Consider the following 17532-nt stretch of genomic DNA (forward strand, 5'->3'; position numbering starts at 1 on the left):
CTTGTCAGGGGATCACTGGTGGACTCAAGGAACTTTAATTCCGAGCTCAAAATTTACAATAGATCCTTTTCTGCTTAGCAGTGATACAAGTTTTCTTTATGTGGTGTGACCTAGTACAAAATCTGCTTTCTTTGTTTGCTTGATAAATTGATGAATGTATTCTTCACCTGAAGTAGTGAAAATCAAAGGGGGGAGCTATGTAGGGTGTTTGCCTTCAGTGACATTTTCTGCATGACAAAAGGATTAATATCCTAGGACATTAAGTTCATGTTTTCTTTGCACTTTCTTAATGCTCCAGCCTGATCACTTACATGAACACATCTCAGACAATATTTGAAAAGTGTAGCCCAGATTTAATTTATTTGGACCGTTATATCATTTGATGGTTGGAGGTGTTGGTTTCACCTTGACACTTGTCAAATACTTTTTGTATTGTACACTAGTCAGTGACTGTAGATCCCTCAGTCAACTCATTTAGCAACGAACCAGATCGTATGTCTTGTTTTAGACATTAATAGCCTTGTCCTTCCAACATCAAAGAAAAAATAGGCAATGGTTTATGAAGAAATGGCTGTGATATGTAATAAGAGTAATATTTAATGGGTTTTTTCTCATGCATGTTAGTAGGGGATAGATAATATGTTGCTTGCAAACCTTGATGTTGGAAGACAAAGCTTTTTAAATGCAGATTTCACCTGAGAAAATCATTTGAAAAAAGGAATACCACTTTCTTAGGCATGCAGCTTGCTCAGGTGTAACTTTTTAGGTAGATGAAGTAATGTTTGGGTGTTTTTCTTTTCTCTTATGTGACACCAAGGTATTTTGTGTGTGAAGACACAAAGCACTGAGTGCATAATTCAAGACTTAAAAAACAATTCTCTCTATCATTCTCTCGCCCTGCTTTCACAGTTTTCACAAATTAAGATTAGTGTTCTAGGATTTGAAGTGGAAACTGTGTATACCTTAAAAGGAAATTATGTTTGCATAAATTGTGATATATATTTTAGAAAATGGAAAGTATATAATTAGTTTGACGACAAATCAAATCCTGTTTCTAAACCATTTGTGCAGAAGATTGGAAAATAGTATTAATAATTACTCCTGGTAAAGTGTCTGTTGTTAATGGAAGAGAATTGCTCACTGATGTAATGACGGTTCACGTCGTCCAGACTGCTCTGAAAAGGTCCAGTGTCAACACTTTGTATATCAGCAATTAGTAAACATTAATAGTTATGGAAAGAGCCAGACTGCTTCGTATAAAGTGTATCAATCCTGTGTATGTAGGTACTTGATAAATCTTCATTTTAATTTGGGGGCAAATATCAAGCGATGAAAAAATTGAAATAGATTTGAATTGTCTTAGGACATTTCAGCATTCCAGTGCTGCACTCGACTTGAGATGAATGTTAACCCTAATACTACTGTGTAGTTTCTTCTTACCCATGTATGCCGCAGGTGATTGGGTAAAATACTATTGCGAAGTTGATGGTGGGCTTTATACTGCTGCCGATGCTGCCCGATTGCTATGTATTGTCAACTTAAAAAGACAGACACATAGTTCTGCTTGCAGAAAATTGATGCTCAGAGAAAGCCTTGATGTAAGCTTATTGCTCAAATCAAACAATGTAAATATTTCCCATTTTCGGCCGATGCTGTGTTTGTTTATAGACCTTCAGCTGTCCAAGAGAAGACTGTTAAGTATTCACATTATTTTGTGAGGTCATTTTGTATAAGAGTCATGTAAGTTACAAAAATGTTGTTTGATATTCTCTTTTTTTATACAGCCTTGGATTTGTATCATAAGCAATTTCTTATGACTTGTTTCAAACAAATTTATATCAATAATTTTCATGCATTCTGTGGTGTGGCTTTTTTTGGAACCGGGGCACAAGTAAACACGGTTTTCATGTCATCTTCATTCTATTACATTCTTATGGCCATTATTCAGCCCACTTTCACCTGTTTTAGAATGTCCAGTAGCACCCTCTGTGTAACTTAGCAACCTACTAATCTCTAGATTGTTTGCATTAATTTGGCAGTTCTGGTCAGATGTCAAATACCACCTTCTTACTGCAGGGAATAAGGAGACTAATTTCAACAAAAATAACCCCGGATTTGTTGACTGTCTGATGCTTTATGAAAGATATCATAATAAAATTATTTGCCAAAGCAGAACCAACAAAGAAAACAAAAGCCACTTTGCATGTCAGCAAATATTTTATGCAGAATGTGCCCTGATTGAGCCTGCCCTACTACAGGATTTTATCTTACATCGTTCCCCTGTGTTTTAATTTGAGGACTTGTAATTTTGTGTAATTGCTGTAGTTCTCCACAACAGGTCATGTTACTCTAAGGTCGTGAATTAGTAAAGAAAGCCTTTTCCATTAGTACTAAGCCTGATAATTGCCATGCTGTCTTTGTTGGCTACAGTAATACTCACCAATCTCCACTAACCTTTTCTTTATGGCAGCAGGTTGTTTACCTTTATCTACAAATCAGCTGATAGCATGGAAATGAGTAGGTTGTTCAATCTTCATTTTACGTATATATGAGGGAGTTTCAACTGAAAATGTTCATCCTTGCTGAGTTGCGGAGTTGCCTCTTGAGAAATTTATTTGCTTGAAAGTCAAATATAATCCTGTTGTTTTATAATGGTCTGTATGATGACCTCCCTCTTCTGTCTGTATGAGGACCTTTTTACTGTCTGTATGACCTTCCTCAACTGTCTGTATGATGACCTTCTACTGTCTGTACGACCTCTTACTGTCTGTATGATGACCTTCCTCTACTGTCTGTACGAGGACCTTTTTACTGTCTGTATGACCTTCCTCAACTATCTGTATGATGACCTTCTACTGTCTGTTTGATTACCTTCTACTGTCTGCATGTTCTTTCTCTACTGTCTGTATGAGGACCTTTTACTGTCTGTATGGTGACCTACCTGTCTGAATGACCTTCCTCTTCTGTCTGTATGACCCTCCTCTACTGTCTGAGGACCTTCTACCTGTCTGCATGACCTTCCCCTACTGTCTGTATGAGAATCTTCTACTGTCTGTATGATGGCCTTCTTCTGTTGTCTGTATGAAGATCTACTGTCTGTATGATAACCTTCCTCTGCTGTATGTTTGAGGAATATCCTCTTCTTTCTGCATGATGACCTACGGTCTATATGATGACCTTCTACTGTCTGTGTGATGACCTTCTCCTGTCTGTATTATGACCTTCCTCTACTGTTTGTATGACCTTTCTCTACTGTTTGTATGACCTTTCCCTACTGTCTGTAGGGTGATCTTCTACCTGTCTGTAAGTCCTTCCTCTACTGTCTGTATGACCTTCCCAGTGTTCTTCCTAGCCTACATCAACAAGGGTCCTTAGGGCCTCTTGGTGTCAATGAAGGGGCCTTCTAAAATTTTGGAGGGCCTCATCCCTAATAAAGCAAAATTGATGATGATCTATCTACTGACGACACATTAGCATCGCATACTTTATCTTCAAAATTAGAACCGACTGAATCATCAGAAATGTCTTTCGGACTATTTATGGGATTGTCTCTGTCATCATTCTTTTGTTTTTTACCCAACGACGACACAAAAAATGTTTCCATGTGCATTTGTCGCATCTTCGGTTTAGCAGACGCCACGCTTGTCACTGCTGGCTATGACAGTGTCTATTGAGAAACAATAAATCTGATTGGTCGGAAAATAATATTCAGTGCAGCCCTGCTGTCATCAATTGTAAGCTTGCCTACGATTGGTCAAAACTATCACCATACTAATCCCAAACATGGCGGACACATTTGGTTTAAAAAACATGCTGATGATTGACTGCAGTGTTTACTTATAAAACACAACCTTTCGGAATAAAATTACATTGAGGTAAATGAAGCGGAAAAGCTTAGTGCGCCCACCCGGACGCGTTGTTGTATTTTTATTGCATCATGCACAGAAATGTTGCGTAAGTCCCGCAAGGTCACAGTCACGGAACAACACTGCCTTCCTCCACTGTCTGTATGATGACCTTCTACTGTCTGCATGTCCTTCCTCTACTGTCTGTATGACCTTCCTCTACTGTCTGTATGACCTTCCTCTTCTGTCTGTATGACATTCCTCTACTGTCTGAAGACCTTTTACCTGTCTATGTCCTTCCCCTACTGTCTGTATGAGGATCACAGACACAGAATATACCCCACCACCCCCACATAGAGAGGGTAAAACCCACCACCCTCACAGAGACAGGATAAATCCCACCACCCTCACAGAGACAGGATAAACACCACCACCACCACCACATAGAGAGGTTTAACCCCACCACCCTCACAGAGACAGGATAAACCCCATCACCACCACCACCACCACATAGAGAGGTTTAACCCCACCACCCTCACAGAGACAGGATAAACCCCACCACCCCACATAGAGAGGATAAACCCCACCACCCTCACAGAGACAGGTAAAAACCCCACCACCCCCACAGAGAGAGGGTAAACCCCACAACCCTCACAGAGACAGGATAAACCCCAGCACCTCCACATAGAGAGGATAAACCCACCACCCTCACATAGAGAGGATAAACCCAACCACCCCACATAGAAAGGAATGCTGGAATGTTGCTAAAAGCAGCGTAAAACCATACTCACTCCCTCCTCTGATGTCTGTATGAAGAGCTTCCTCTGCTGTCTGTATGAGGACCTTCTTCTCTTCTCTTTATGACCTTCCTCTGCTGTCTGTATGAGGACCTTCTTCTCTTCTCTTTATGACCTTCCTCTGCTGTCTGTATGAGGAGCTTCCTCTGCTGTCTGTATGAGGAGCTTCCTCTGATGTCTGTATGAGGAGCTTCCTCTGATGTCTGTATGAAGAGCTTCTTCTCTTCTCTTTATGACCTTCCTCTGCTGTCTGTATGAGGACCTTCCTCTGATGTCTCTATGACCTTCCTCTGCTGTCTGTATGAGGAGCTTCTTCTCTTCTCTTTATGACCTTCCTCTGCTGTCTGTATGAGGACCTTCCTCTGCTGTTTCTATGACATTCCTCTGCTGTCTGTATGAGGACCTTCTTCTCATCTCTTTATGACCTTCCTCTGCTGTCTGTATGAGGACCTTCTTCTCTTCTCTTTATGACCTTACTCTGCTGTCTGTATGAAGAGCTTCCTCTGCTGTCTGTATGAGGACCTTCTTCTCTTCTCTGTATGACCTTCCTCTGCTGTCTGTATGAGGACCTTCTCTTCTCTTTATGACCTTCCTCTGCTGTCTGTATGGAGACCTTCCTCTGCTGTCTGTATGAGGACCTTCCTCTGCTGTCGGGGCGGTCGGGTAGCCTAGTGGTTAAAGTGTTTGCCCGTCACACCGAAGACCCAGGTTCGATTCCCGACATGGGTACAATTTCATGGCCCATTTCTGGTGTCCCCCGCTGTGATATTACTGGAATATTGCTAAAAGCGGCGTAAAACCATACTCAATCACTCACTCCTCTGCTGTCTGTATGATGACCTTCCTCTAATGTCTGTATGAGGACCTTCTTCTGCTGTCTGTATGATGACCTTCCTCTGCTGTCTGTATGATGACCTTCCTCTGCTGTCTGTATGGTGACCTTCCTCTACTGTCTGTATGAGGACCTTCTTCTGCTGTCTGTATGATGACCTTCCTCTGCTGTCTGTATGAGGACCTTCTTCTCTTCTCTGTGTGACCTTCCTCTGCTGTCTGTATGATGACCTTCCTCTGCTGTCCGTATGGTGACCTTCCTCTACTGTCTGTATGAGGACCTTCTACTTTCTGTATGATGACCCTCTACTGTCTGTATGATGACATTTATTGTCTGTATTGCCTACAGTCTGTATGAGGACCTTCTACTGTCTGTATGAGGACCTTCTGCTGTCTGTATGGTGACCTTCCTCTTCTGCCTGTATGGTGACCTTCCTCTTCTGCCTGTATGGTGACCTTCCTCTTCTGCCTGTATGGTGACCTTCCTCTTCTGCCTGTATGATGACCTTCCTCTTCTGCCTGTATGGTGACCTTCCTCTTCTGCCTGTATGGTGACCTTCCTCTTCTGCCTGTATGGTGACCTTCCTCTTCTGCCTGTATGATGACCTTCCTCTTCTGCCTGTATGGTGACCTTCCTCTTCTGCCTGTATGGTGACCTTCCTCTTCTGCCTGTATGGTGACCTTCCTCTTCTGCCTGTATGGTGACCTTCCTCTTCTGCCTGTATGGTGACCTTCCTCTTCTGCCTGTATGGTGACCTTCCTCTTCTGCCTGTATGGTGACCTTCCTCTTCTGCCTGTATGGTGACCTTCCTCTTCTGCCTGTATGGTGACCTTCCTCTTCTGCCTGTATGGTGACCTTCCTCTTCTGCCTGTATGATGACCTTCTACTGTCTGTATGATGACATTTATTGTCTGTACGGCCTACAGTCTGTATGAGGACCTTCTACTGTCTGTATGAGGACCTTCTGCTGTCTGTATGGTGACCTTCCTCTTCTGCCTGTATGATGACCTTCCTCTGAGGTCAATATGGTGACTGTCCGGTGTTGATTGTACATTTTGTTAGCCTTTTCTGACACTTTTCTGAGTGTATATCTCCTTGTGTCCACTCAGTTTCCAATCAGAGTAATGGGTGGCACAGCGATGTAAGGTGCCACTATTTGCTGGGCAGAGTTACATCCCTAACTTGTATCATGATCTGCCGATTGTAGCTTCAAATACAGATTCCCCTTCATGATGATCCCAGGTATGTTAGCACAATACTTATGAGTTTCCCAGAAGTGGTAAATACACATACATCACTTGAGCTGCCCCCATTATGCTGATATTCTGTTATATAACCAAAATATGGATATTGACAAATATTTTTTTTATTTACTAATTTGGGGGGGGGGGGGGGGGGGGGGGGCAAGGGGTTGTTTGTGTGTTTGTTTGGAACCTGCATTAATATTATTTTGTATTTGAACAACTTCCTTCTTCACAATTTGTTACCTATTAATACATATCACTAATAATGGTGACCAAAACATTCCTTTGTGTGCATTCAATGAATACTTTAGCAAATATAGTGGTATTTAGACATAACACAAATGTTTTAGAATTATGATTCTGTATCAGTGTAGGTAGTACTCCCAATTACAGCAGAATGAAGGGCATTATGGAGTTAAGGAGTTTCTATGTTCTTTCAAACAACATGGTCTTATGTATGTGGCAGTAAAAGTTACTTTAAATACTCATTCATACAGGATTTTTATGAGCTCCCGTACATGAGAACTGGGTTTTACTTTACCTGAGAAGGCTGTTAGACTGTTTCACATTTTGAAACAGTTGTCGCAAAGGAGATGTGTAGATCATGACGGTTCAAATTCACAGATTTTGAAAGTTGACTCGTCTGAATTTGAACAAATGGAATTCAAGAAGACATTACTAAAGTAAAGAAGAATGATCAACTTAGGTGATATAGCCACTGAAAAAAAAGGTTTATCTAAAGCTTTTCAAAGCATAATGGTTTTGTGTGAAGAGTTTTTGTTGAGAGAGCTAGTGTTCATGATATCTGTTATAGTAAGTCCAGGGTTTACTGCTAGCTTCTGTTGGCTGGAGCCAATGTGAGGTGCAAAACAATTAATCATGATTGTGAATACCTCCCAGGAAAACCCTATATAAACATGGAGGGGGTCTGGCTTCTTCCTTGACTCACAGTTGTTAAGACAACTGTAGATAAAACTGAAATTGCCCTCCCTCAATTAAGTGTAAAGTATAGGTAAAGCATTCATGGTCATATAGGTCCTTGTTTCACTGAGTGTTCCAACGTGTGGAAATTTATTGTTGAAATGTTATGGACATTGTCTTGATGTTTTTACTACTTGATTATGCTTGAAAGCATAGAAGTCGTTGTGAGACACTTCAGAGTTTGAACAGAAACGACGTGTCTGAGATCCTTTGATGGTTATTAACCCTGAATATTAAGGGATGACTGCATCTGTTGTTATTATGCTCTTTAAGTTATAATTTTAGCTGTAATGACTTCTAGTCTCTCGAAGTATTCTGTAATTAGCATTATTCAATGTCAGTGTGTAATGACAAGAGTCACAAGTACTTAATGCTTTGCTGCATTAGCACCGAACTGTCCCCTCCTCTCTTCAAAACACTGGCCCTGTTTATGAAGCACTGATCCTCCAATTATTTGCCAGTATAAATCAGGTTTCAGTCAATTAAATTTTACATTTTATGTAATTATATCATTAGGATATTGTGTGTGTTTAAAGCATGGTTCAGTAACTGTAAACTTAAAGAGAATCGTTCAGTGTAACTTTATACGTCTTATATGTGAATAAGATTAAAGCTATGTTACAGATTTATAATCACAGTAATGCTCTGTAATTATTGTGCAGGGCTTGAATGTTTGGGAACTATTGCTTATCAATGGAGGTAGAGGACCCCCTCTCTGTATGGGGCCAATTATTCCCAGATGTCATCTTGGCTGTTCACATATATTTTGACGTCACTTTATAATGTACATTTAACATTTTATTATCAGACTGGTTACTTATTCCACGCATATTAATGTTGTAAGATTTGTAAATTGATTGAATGTGTCCTATGTGGCTCAGTTAGACGTACAGTTTCTTCAAACTAGCCATAGGTTCATGTTGGTGGCACAGTAGCACTGCCTGGCAACAATTTTATGAAATACATCATTTGCAATCACTGGGTTTATGGGGCATGTGTATGTATAGCTGTTGACACCATTAAGTTGTTTGGTATATTGTGAGTTGGTATGGCTTTACTCAGGGTTCAGCAAAATTCCAGCAACATCATGGCAGGGGACACCAAAATGTGGGTCAAGGAACCTAGACTATCGTGACAAGCAAAAGCTTCAACCACTAGGCTATACCAGTTTTGTGATAAATAAGTATACTTATCATCAACATGGAAGAACGAGGCACAAGTACCGGGGTACATCTAGCATTGGCACTGGATTTTGTGACTTGGGCTTTGTATCTCTGTAGCTTCACCTATTCCAGATACACTCGTGTGTGGTTTACCTACACCAGATTCATTCTATACCATCAGTATTGTTGAGTCAGCTCAATTCTGGCTTGCTGTATCTGCAGTCTGTGTGCGATGAGTCAGTAGCCCATGTGTGCAGTTTCTGTCTTTCCTGTAAGCTTAGCCGATGAGAAACCATGCCTTAAAATACCTAAAGACACCTTGGGACTAGTTAACACAAGTTTGACACCAACTAGTCACAGTAGCTGTAGGAAGGACAGGTCGGGAAAACACGAGGAAAGATCAATTGGATTGTTGCTCACTCTATCAACAACTAGTTTATCTTGTCCATGTGGCAAGGACAGATCCATCATTTTTAAATAGGGGGTTCCAATATATCAAAAAATCTTCTCAGTGGTGGTGGTGCCGTAATTCTCTACAATATACTACATTTGGTTTTAAGGAAGTTTTAGGAAGTGATCCAAATATCAAAATCCTCTCTCAGTGAGTCTACATGTGGATTTGGGGGGGGGGGGGGGGAAGAGAGAGAGGCATTGTCTTTAACATTCTACTTTTGATTTCCAGGGGGGGGGGCGAGGGTCATATATAAAAATCCCCTCTCATCTGTTGAGTGGGAGTTTATCTTTAACAGACTATATTTGATTTTCAAAAGGATGGAGTCGAATCCAAATCCTCTCTCGGCAGTGTGTGTTGGGGGGGGGGGGGGGGGGGGGGGGAGGGGGGATCTTGATCCACCTGAATACCGATACCAAGGCTGCAACATATTCATCTGTGCACTTCAATATTAAACTTGTGTCAATGCTTATAGTGTGACAGTTTGTTTTAATTATCTTTGAATTAATTATTCAGTATATCCGCAGATTGAATGCATTTCACTTCTTGATGTCTGTTGGTGACTTACTGTATTGTCTCTGCACAACTGATACCATTCCACTACCTAAACACAGCTGTGGTGTTGAGCGACTTATGTAGTTCAACTTGGGTTATACGAGTACATTATGACTAGGAACCTTGCAAACTTACTTCCTTACCTGGTGGACTGATTTGAATTAATACAGTATCAAGTTTTTTGGGGGGATTGTCATTTATGCTATATGGACCTTTTATCATAATTAATAGGAATGCACAGGGGGTCTTAATAAGCTGATACATTAAAAACAGGTGTTTTATGGTTATTTATTGTTTTCAGATCAAGGAGAGTACTTGCCATCTCACCTGTATAAAGGTATGTGAATGTGTGCATTGTGGTCTGAGATCAAAGGCTGAAAGTTTTATAAAAGATCTTTCATATGATAAAATTGACATTTTATATGATAAGACATAGTCACTTTCTTTTTTCCGTTTGTATATGTCTTATGACCTGTCAGTTTCTATAATGGTGAGATTAAATGTATAAGAACTTGCTATTTACTTAATGACAATGCCCACATAAGGAGTCAGTGGCTATTTTTAAATGATGACTTTTATTTGAAAGTATGTGCTTAATATATCATGGTCATGATTCATCATGACAATTTGAAATATGACACATGACTTTAATGAAATCCATCATGATGATATACAAATTATGTCCCTGCTTGAGACAAAGTGTCACCTTTTGTCACAGTATTCATCTGCACTGTGTCCGTACCCCCAAGCCAACCTGCTTGGAATCTGAGAGAGAAACAGCACCGTGTCCTTGTCATTATATGCCTGCCCAAACTATCATAGAAAAAGAGGATTTTATTTGATGTGTCATCAGTAACTGAAGTCATGTGTAAGTCAGTATACTTACTTTCTACAGTCTGGGTATCCAGAGACAATGGTTGATCAAGGGGCACAAGCCAGGGTGTTTAAGGTGTTGCAATTTGCTGTGCAGAATTGTGTCCTTTAGCAGTACCAGAAACCTATTATGTTTCCACATTTTGTCCATACCACCACATTGCAAGGTAAAACAAAAGCAGCTTTAAACTTAACTCACTAACTATGGTTGAGCAGCACCAAAAAAAGAATGAACTGTGTGTGTGTTCCACTTTATACTGCATGCAATGATAATAAGAATATGAGTTATCATGATGTACATCAGAAGCTCTTTCCTTCTGCCCAGATCCCGGTGTTCATATATATTTGCTTCAGTGTTGCCTTGCACATCACCTCTACACACCAAAGGGTAGATCTTTCTTTCGACTAGATGCTGGGGTTCCTGTCTTGGCATCGGAGTGACCTTGTGCGTCACTTCTGTACACACCAAAGGGGAGATGTTTCCATCTGTCCAGATCCTGGTCTCCTATCTTGGCTTCAGAGTGGCCTTGTGCGTCACTTCTGAAAACACCATAGGAGAGATGTTTCCTTCTGTCCAGATCCTGGTGTTCCTATCTTGGCTTCAGAGTGGTCTTGTGCATCACAGTGGTAAACACCAAAGGGGAGATATTTCCTTCTGTCCAGATCCTGGTGTTCCTATCTTGACTTCAGAGTGGTCTTGTGCGTCACTTCTGTACACAACAAAGGGGAGATGTTTCCTTCTGTCCAGATCCTGGTGTTCCTATGTTGGCTTCAGAGTGGTCTTGTGCGTCACTTCTGTACACAACAAAGGGGAGATGTTTCCTTCTGTCCAGATCCTGGTGTTCCTATGTTGGCTTCAGAGTGGCCTTGTGCATCACTTCTGTACACAACAAAGGGGAGATGTTTCCTTCTGTCCAGATCGTGGTGTTCCTATCTTGGCTTCAGAGTGGTCTTGTGTGTCACTTCTGTACACACCAAAGGGGAGATGTTTCCTTCTGTCCATATCCTGGTGTTCCTATCTTGACTTCAGAGGCGTCTTGTGCGTCACCTCTGTACACACCAAAGGGGAGATGTTTCCTTCTGTCCATATCCTGGTGTTCCTATGTTGGCTTCAGAGTGGTCTTGTGCATCACTGCGGTAAACACCAAAGGGAAGATGTTTCCTTCTGTCCAGATCCTGGTGTTCCTATCTTGGCTTCAGAGTGGTCTTTTGTGTCACCTCTGTACACACCAAAGGAGAGATGTTTCCTTCTGTCCAGATCCTGGTCTCCTATCTTGACTTCAAAGTGGCCTTGTGCGTCACCTCTGTACACACCAAAGGGGAGATGTTTCCTTCTGTACAGATCCTGGTCTCCTATCTTGGCTTCAGAGTGGTCTTTTGTGTCACCTCTGTACACGCCAAAGGAGAGATGTTTCCTTCTGTCCAGATCCTGGTGTTCCTATCTTGGCTTCAGAGTGGTCTTGTGCATCACAGCGGTAAACATCAAAGGGGAGATATTTCCTTCTGTCCAGATCCTGGTGTTCCTATCTTGACTTCAGAGTGGTCTTGTGCGTCACCTCTGTACACATCAAAGGGAAGATGTTTCCTTCTGTCCAGATCCTGGTGTTCCTATGTTGGCTTCAGAGTGGTCTTGTGCGTCACTTCTGTACACACCAAAGGGGAGATGTTTCCTTCTGTCCAGATCCTGGTCTCCTATCTTGACTTCAGAGTGGTCTTGTGCGTCACTTCTGTACACACCAAAGGGGAGATGTTTCCTTCTGTCCAGATCCTGGTCTCCTATTTTGACTTCAGAGTGGTCTTGTGCGTCACCTCTGTACACACCAAAGGGGAGATATTTCCTTCTGTCCATATCCTGGTGTTCCTATCTTGGTTTCAGAGTGGTCTTGTGCATCACTGCGGTAAACACCAAAGGGAAGATATTTCCTTCTGTCCAGATCCTGGTGTTCCTATCTTGGCTTCAGAGTGGTCTTTTGTGTCACCTCTGTACACACCAAAGGAGAGATGTTTCCTTCTGTCCAGATCCTGGTCTCCTATCTTGACTTCAAAGTGGCCTTGTGCGTCACCTCTGTACACACCAAAGGGGAGATGTTTCCTTCTGTACAGATCCTGGTCTCCTATCTTGACTTCAGAGTGGTCTTGTGCGTCACTTCTGTACACATCAAAGGGGAGATGTTTCCTTCTGTCCAGATCCTGGGGTTCCTATCTTGGCTTCAGAGTGGCCTTGTGCATCACCTCTGTACACACCAAAGGGGAGATGTTTCCTTCTGTCCAGATCCTGGTGTTCCTATCTTGACTTCAGAGTGGCCTTGTGTGTCACCTCTGTACACACCAAAGGGGAGATGTTTCCTTCTGTCCAGATCCTGGGGTTCCTATCTGCCTTCAGAGTGGTCTTTTGTGTCACCTCTGTACACACCAAAGGGGAGATGTTTCCTTCTGTCCAGATCCTGGTCTCCTATCTTGACTTCAAAGTGGCCTTGTGCGTCACCTCTGTACACACCAAAGGAGAGATGTTTCCTTCTGTCCAGATCCTGGTGTTTCTATCTTGGCTTCAGAGTGGTCTTGTGCGTCACAGCGGTAAACACCAGAGGGGAGATGTTTCCTTCTGTCCAGATCCTGGTGTTCCTATCTTGACTTCAGAGTGGTCTTGTGCGTCACTTCTGTACACACCAAAGGGAAGATGTTTCCTTCTGTCCAGATCCTGGTGTTCCTATGTTGGCTTCAGAGTGGTCTTGTGCATCACAGCGGTAAACACCAAAGGGGAGATGTTTCCTTCTGTCCAGATCCTGGTGTTCCTATCTTGACTTCAGATCGGCCTTGTGCGTCACTTCTGTACACACCAAAGGGGAAATGTTTCCTTCTGTCCAGATCCTGGGGTTCCTATCTTGGCTTCAGAGTCATCTTGTGCGTCACCTCTGTACACACCAAAGGGGAGATGTTAATCTCTTGTTTTTGGATGTTAATCTTTGATATTTCCGTACATAAATCATTGTTTGTTTGTTTGTTTGTTTCATAAGTTGAACTCATTACCAGTGTTTTTTACAATGTTGTGTTTGAGCAAGAATTTGCTGAAATGACAGCTTTATATACTTATTGATTTTCCTTTTATTTGTTTGTATTATTGAGGGAAGATTATCATATAATCTTGATACTTTTGATAAACATTTGTCACTTCAGACAAGAAGTATGTGGTTAACAGTGTTTGGTATGTAAGCAAATATATTCTGATGTGGCTATTTTTATGTCTTGATTGTATTCTGAACACTAAGTTTGAAGTTATTCAAATTATAGTTATGATACTGTCATCATATTTCTGTGTATGCCTCTATAACAAACTGAAGGAAAGTGTCCTTCAGTTCATCTTCAATGTATTGTCAAGAGAGCTGTGCATAAGTAACAGTGAAGGATACACATTTAAGACATTTGATTTCAGGGGAAATGTGAATACGTACGAAGGATGCAAGCATGTTCATATCACGTTCTTATTAAGGTTTTGTCAACCTATCCAAGAATCACATGTGTAAAGCTGTATGAAGGGAAGACTTGAGATGCATCCTTCCCTGGGTGAAAGCCCCTCTGAGTCTTTGTGAACTGACTTGTTGATTTTTTTTTGCTGCATATTATCTCTTGTAGATTCATTGCAAACATTATGACAAAGGATCATTCCTCAGTAAAATGCTGTTTTGTTCAATATATGACTGGCCATTGGAACCTGTTAATTCTTTGTCCACAGATCAGTGGTAAGAATACTGAATATTGATCAAGGACCTCATACATACACACACACACACACACACACACACACACACACACACACACACACACACACACACAAACACACAAACACACACACACATTATAGTCCTATTCTTTACCATTGATGTATGATAGTCGAAGTTTTAAGATCCTTCTGTGGACCGAACTCAGAGCCTCTGATGCCTGACAGATGGAATCCATGACCCTCAAACCATTCTGAAGTCTCAGAACAAGCAGTATCACTGTAACCATGTTATTTCTCTATCATTATGGGATATTCAGTCTCTGTTCCAGAACATGAATATATACCTAATAGTAATTGAAGTTGTGTACAGTGTATTTACGAAATAAACGATGAGTGCAAGTTGTTTATTGTACAATAAAACACTGCAAACAATGACGAGTCATTACTTTCTTATATGAGATATCAACATTTTGTACAGCCTCTTTAAGGATGTTAATAAAATGTACAAGCTTGTTAATTTGTGTCATTAAACAATATATGATGTGACTAACCACGGGTCCAGGTAGTCCTTTGAGTACCCGGGTCCTACTAAGTATTCACCCGAACCCGGGTACCCGAGTTACCCATCTCAGCCCTAAGTCCCTGAATACAACCAGACCTCGGCAATGTTGGACAAATTCATTTAATGAACAGGGGGGTTACATTTGGTATTTCCCAGATACTATCACAATATTCACGGCAATTATCTGTACCTTTTCTCCCAGTACTGATTGTCATATCTCTCCCACTTTTTAGATGTGATCATTCAGCCATTGAGTTCATCTGCATTGCCCAGCTACATCTTTGGGGAGCAAGTCGCTAGACACTTCCCTCTCAAAAATAACGTCGTCCAATTTATGACGTCATCTAGTTGCGAGCGTTTGTTCGAATCTCCAGAAATTACGTCATGATAGGAGTGTGTTTTATCTGAAATAAACGCTTCGTTCGTCATTGTTCTTTGCAATTTATCGCATAGCTGTCTTATATAATGAGACATTGGTTTAGCTATCTCCTGTAAGGTGAATTCAATCCTGTATATTTTAACGTATGGATCATACATGCCCCAGATCATACCCTGTAAAATCCCTGTTTCACCCAGGTGACAGAACAACATGTAATAGACCATGAACCCATTTAGCTGGTTCACTGTCACATTAATTTAGCATTCTTTTGATAACACAAATAGACAGGTACACAATAAGGTATGAATCATGCTTGTTAAACCTCGGGTACAGGAGATATTTATTTTATCAGCAATCTTTAATGGGCATAGCCTTTCACCTTGTTTGTTAGGGTGCAGTTCTAATTCCTTCTTCAGCTATCAGCTATCTAAAGCTTGTATTATGACTTTTGTGTGATCCTATAAAATTCATTTGTTGTAAAAACTTACCTCTCTGCCAGCTCTAAGATCACTAGGTATCCCCATTTAAACAAGGGGTAGTTTGTCCTTACTCATGTTTATTCGTTGGCTAAATGGTATGCGACACCTTTTAATTAGCGTCAGAATCATACCTGTATGTCTCAAGGCTTTGAATGTTGTAAAGGTTCTGAAAGATTGACTGAGTTTATATTACGTAATAGCGCACACTGGCCAGGTTGCCTGTTGTCAGGGAGACCCTCTTTTTACAGTAATTTATTACGTTGATATTTTTTAGTTAGTTGCTCTAGGGATGAAACTTGGTACCTTTAGTATTTTAGCACATTTCACTGAAAAAGAATACATTCTTCCTGTTTGGTTGTCTTTTTGAAAAATATATTCTGTATCTAAAATAAGATGGATCTTTTCAGTGTATTTCGAGATAATGAACTGGACATATTTAAAGTGAAATTCATTTAGATATTGCATTATTAATAGGAATTCTAAAAATTAATTTTGTTGATGTTTTTTTAGTATTTAGTATTTTAATTCAAACCTAAATTTAACTCTTCATCTATAACTTCCTTTTAATTAAATCCTGTTTATTGTTAAGCCCTTTATCCTACCTGATGAGGTGCGGAGCAGTGTTTAGTAGGTTGTCGATGGCAGACATGTAAGCATCTTGTGTTTCACGAGGCCCATCATTATCTAAACAGTAAACAAAGTAAATGAAATGCTATACTTTCTGCAAACTAAAGGATATTCTGTTACACAGTCCAGATAGAGGATGTTAACCCATGCCCTGTGTAGACTGACAGTGTGTCCTTGTCTTTTGTGTACAGGTCATCTGTGTGACAGTGTGTCTGATGTATAGTGGTCATCTGTGTGACAGTGTGTCTGTTGTATACTGGTCATCTGTGTGGTAATGTGTCTTTTGTGTACAGGTCATCTGTGTGACAGTATGTCTGTTGTATACTGGTCATCTGTGTGGTAATGTGTCTTTTGTGTACAGGTCATCTGTGTGGTAGTGTGTCTTTTGTGTACAGGTCATCTGTGTGACAGTGTGTCTTTTGTATACTGGTCATCTGTGTGGTAATGTGTCTTTTGTGTACAGGTCATCTGTGTGGTAGTGTGTCTTTTGTGTACAGGTCATCTGTGTGACAGTGTGTCTTTTGTATACTGGTCATCTGTGTGACTGTGTCTGTTGTGTACAGGTCATCTGTGTGACAGTGTGTCCATGTCTGTTGTGTACAGGTCATCTGTGTGACTGTGTCTGTTGTGTACAGGTCATCTGTGTGACAGTGTGTCTGTTGTGTACAGGTCATCTGTGTGACTGTGTCTGTTGCATACAGGTCATCTGTGTGACAGTGTGTCCGTGTCTGTTGTATACAGGTCATCTGTGTGACTGTGTCTGTTGTGTACAGGTCATCTGTGTGACAGTGTGTCTGTTGTGTACAGGTCATCTGTGTGTTAGTGTGTCTTTTGTGTACAGGTCATTTGTGTGACAGTGTGTCTGTTGTATACAGGTCATCTATGTGACAGTGTGACTGTGTCTGTTGTGTACAGGTCATCTGTGTGACAGTGTGTCTGTTGTGTACAGGTCATCTGTGTGACTGTGTCTGTTGTGTACAGGTCATCTGTGTGACAGTGTGTCCATGTCTGTAGCATACAGGTCAT

The 17532-nt window shown here is 41.0% G+C and overlaps 1 protein-coding gene across 4 annotated transcripts in view; it reads left to right on the plus strand.

Annotated features, from left to right (window-relative positions):
• The window catches only part of LOC139454232 (serine-rich adhesin for platelets-like), a 117577-nt gene that overhangs the window by 10100 nt on the left and 89945 nt on the right, over window positions 1-17532 (plus strand). For 3 of the 4 annotated variants that reach the window (XR_011652448.1, XM_071235832.1, XM_071235834.1), the window contains exon 3: window positions 10170-10205. The exons of the other annotated variant lie outside the window; for it this stretch is intronic. The gene's annotated coding sequence lies outside the window, so the exon portion shown is untranslated. The remainder of the gene's footprint in view (window positions 1-10169; window positions 10206-17532) is intronic. 4 annotated transcript variants of the gene reach the window in all.

This window comes from Haliotis cracherodii, unplaced genomic scaffold, assembly GCF_022045235.1.
Source record: "Haliotis cracherodii isolate W230 unplaced genomic scaffold, xgHalCrac1.p SCAF_10, whole genome shotgun sequence".
Taxonomy (NCBI): Eukaryota; Metazoa; Mollusca; class Gastropoda; order Lepetellida; family Haliotidae; genus Haliotis; species Haliotis cracherodii.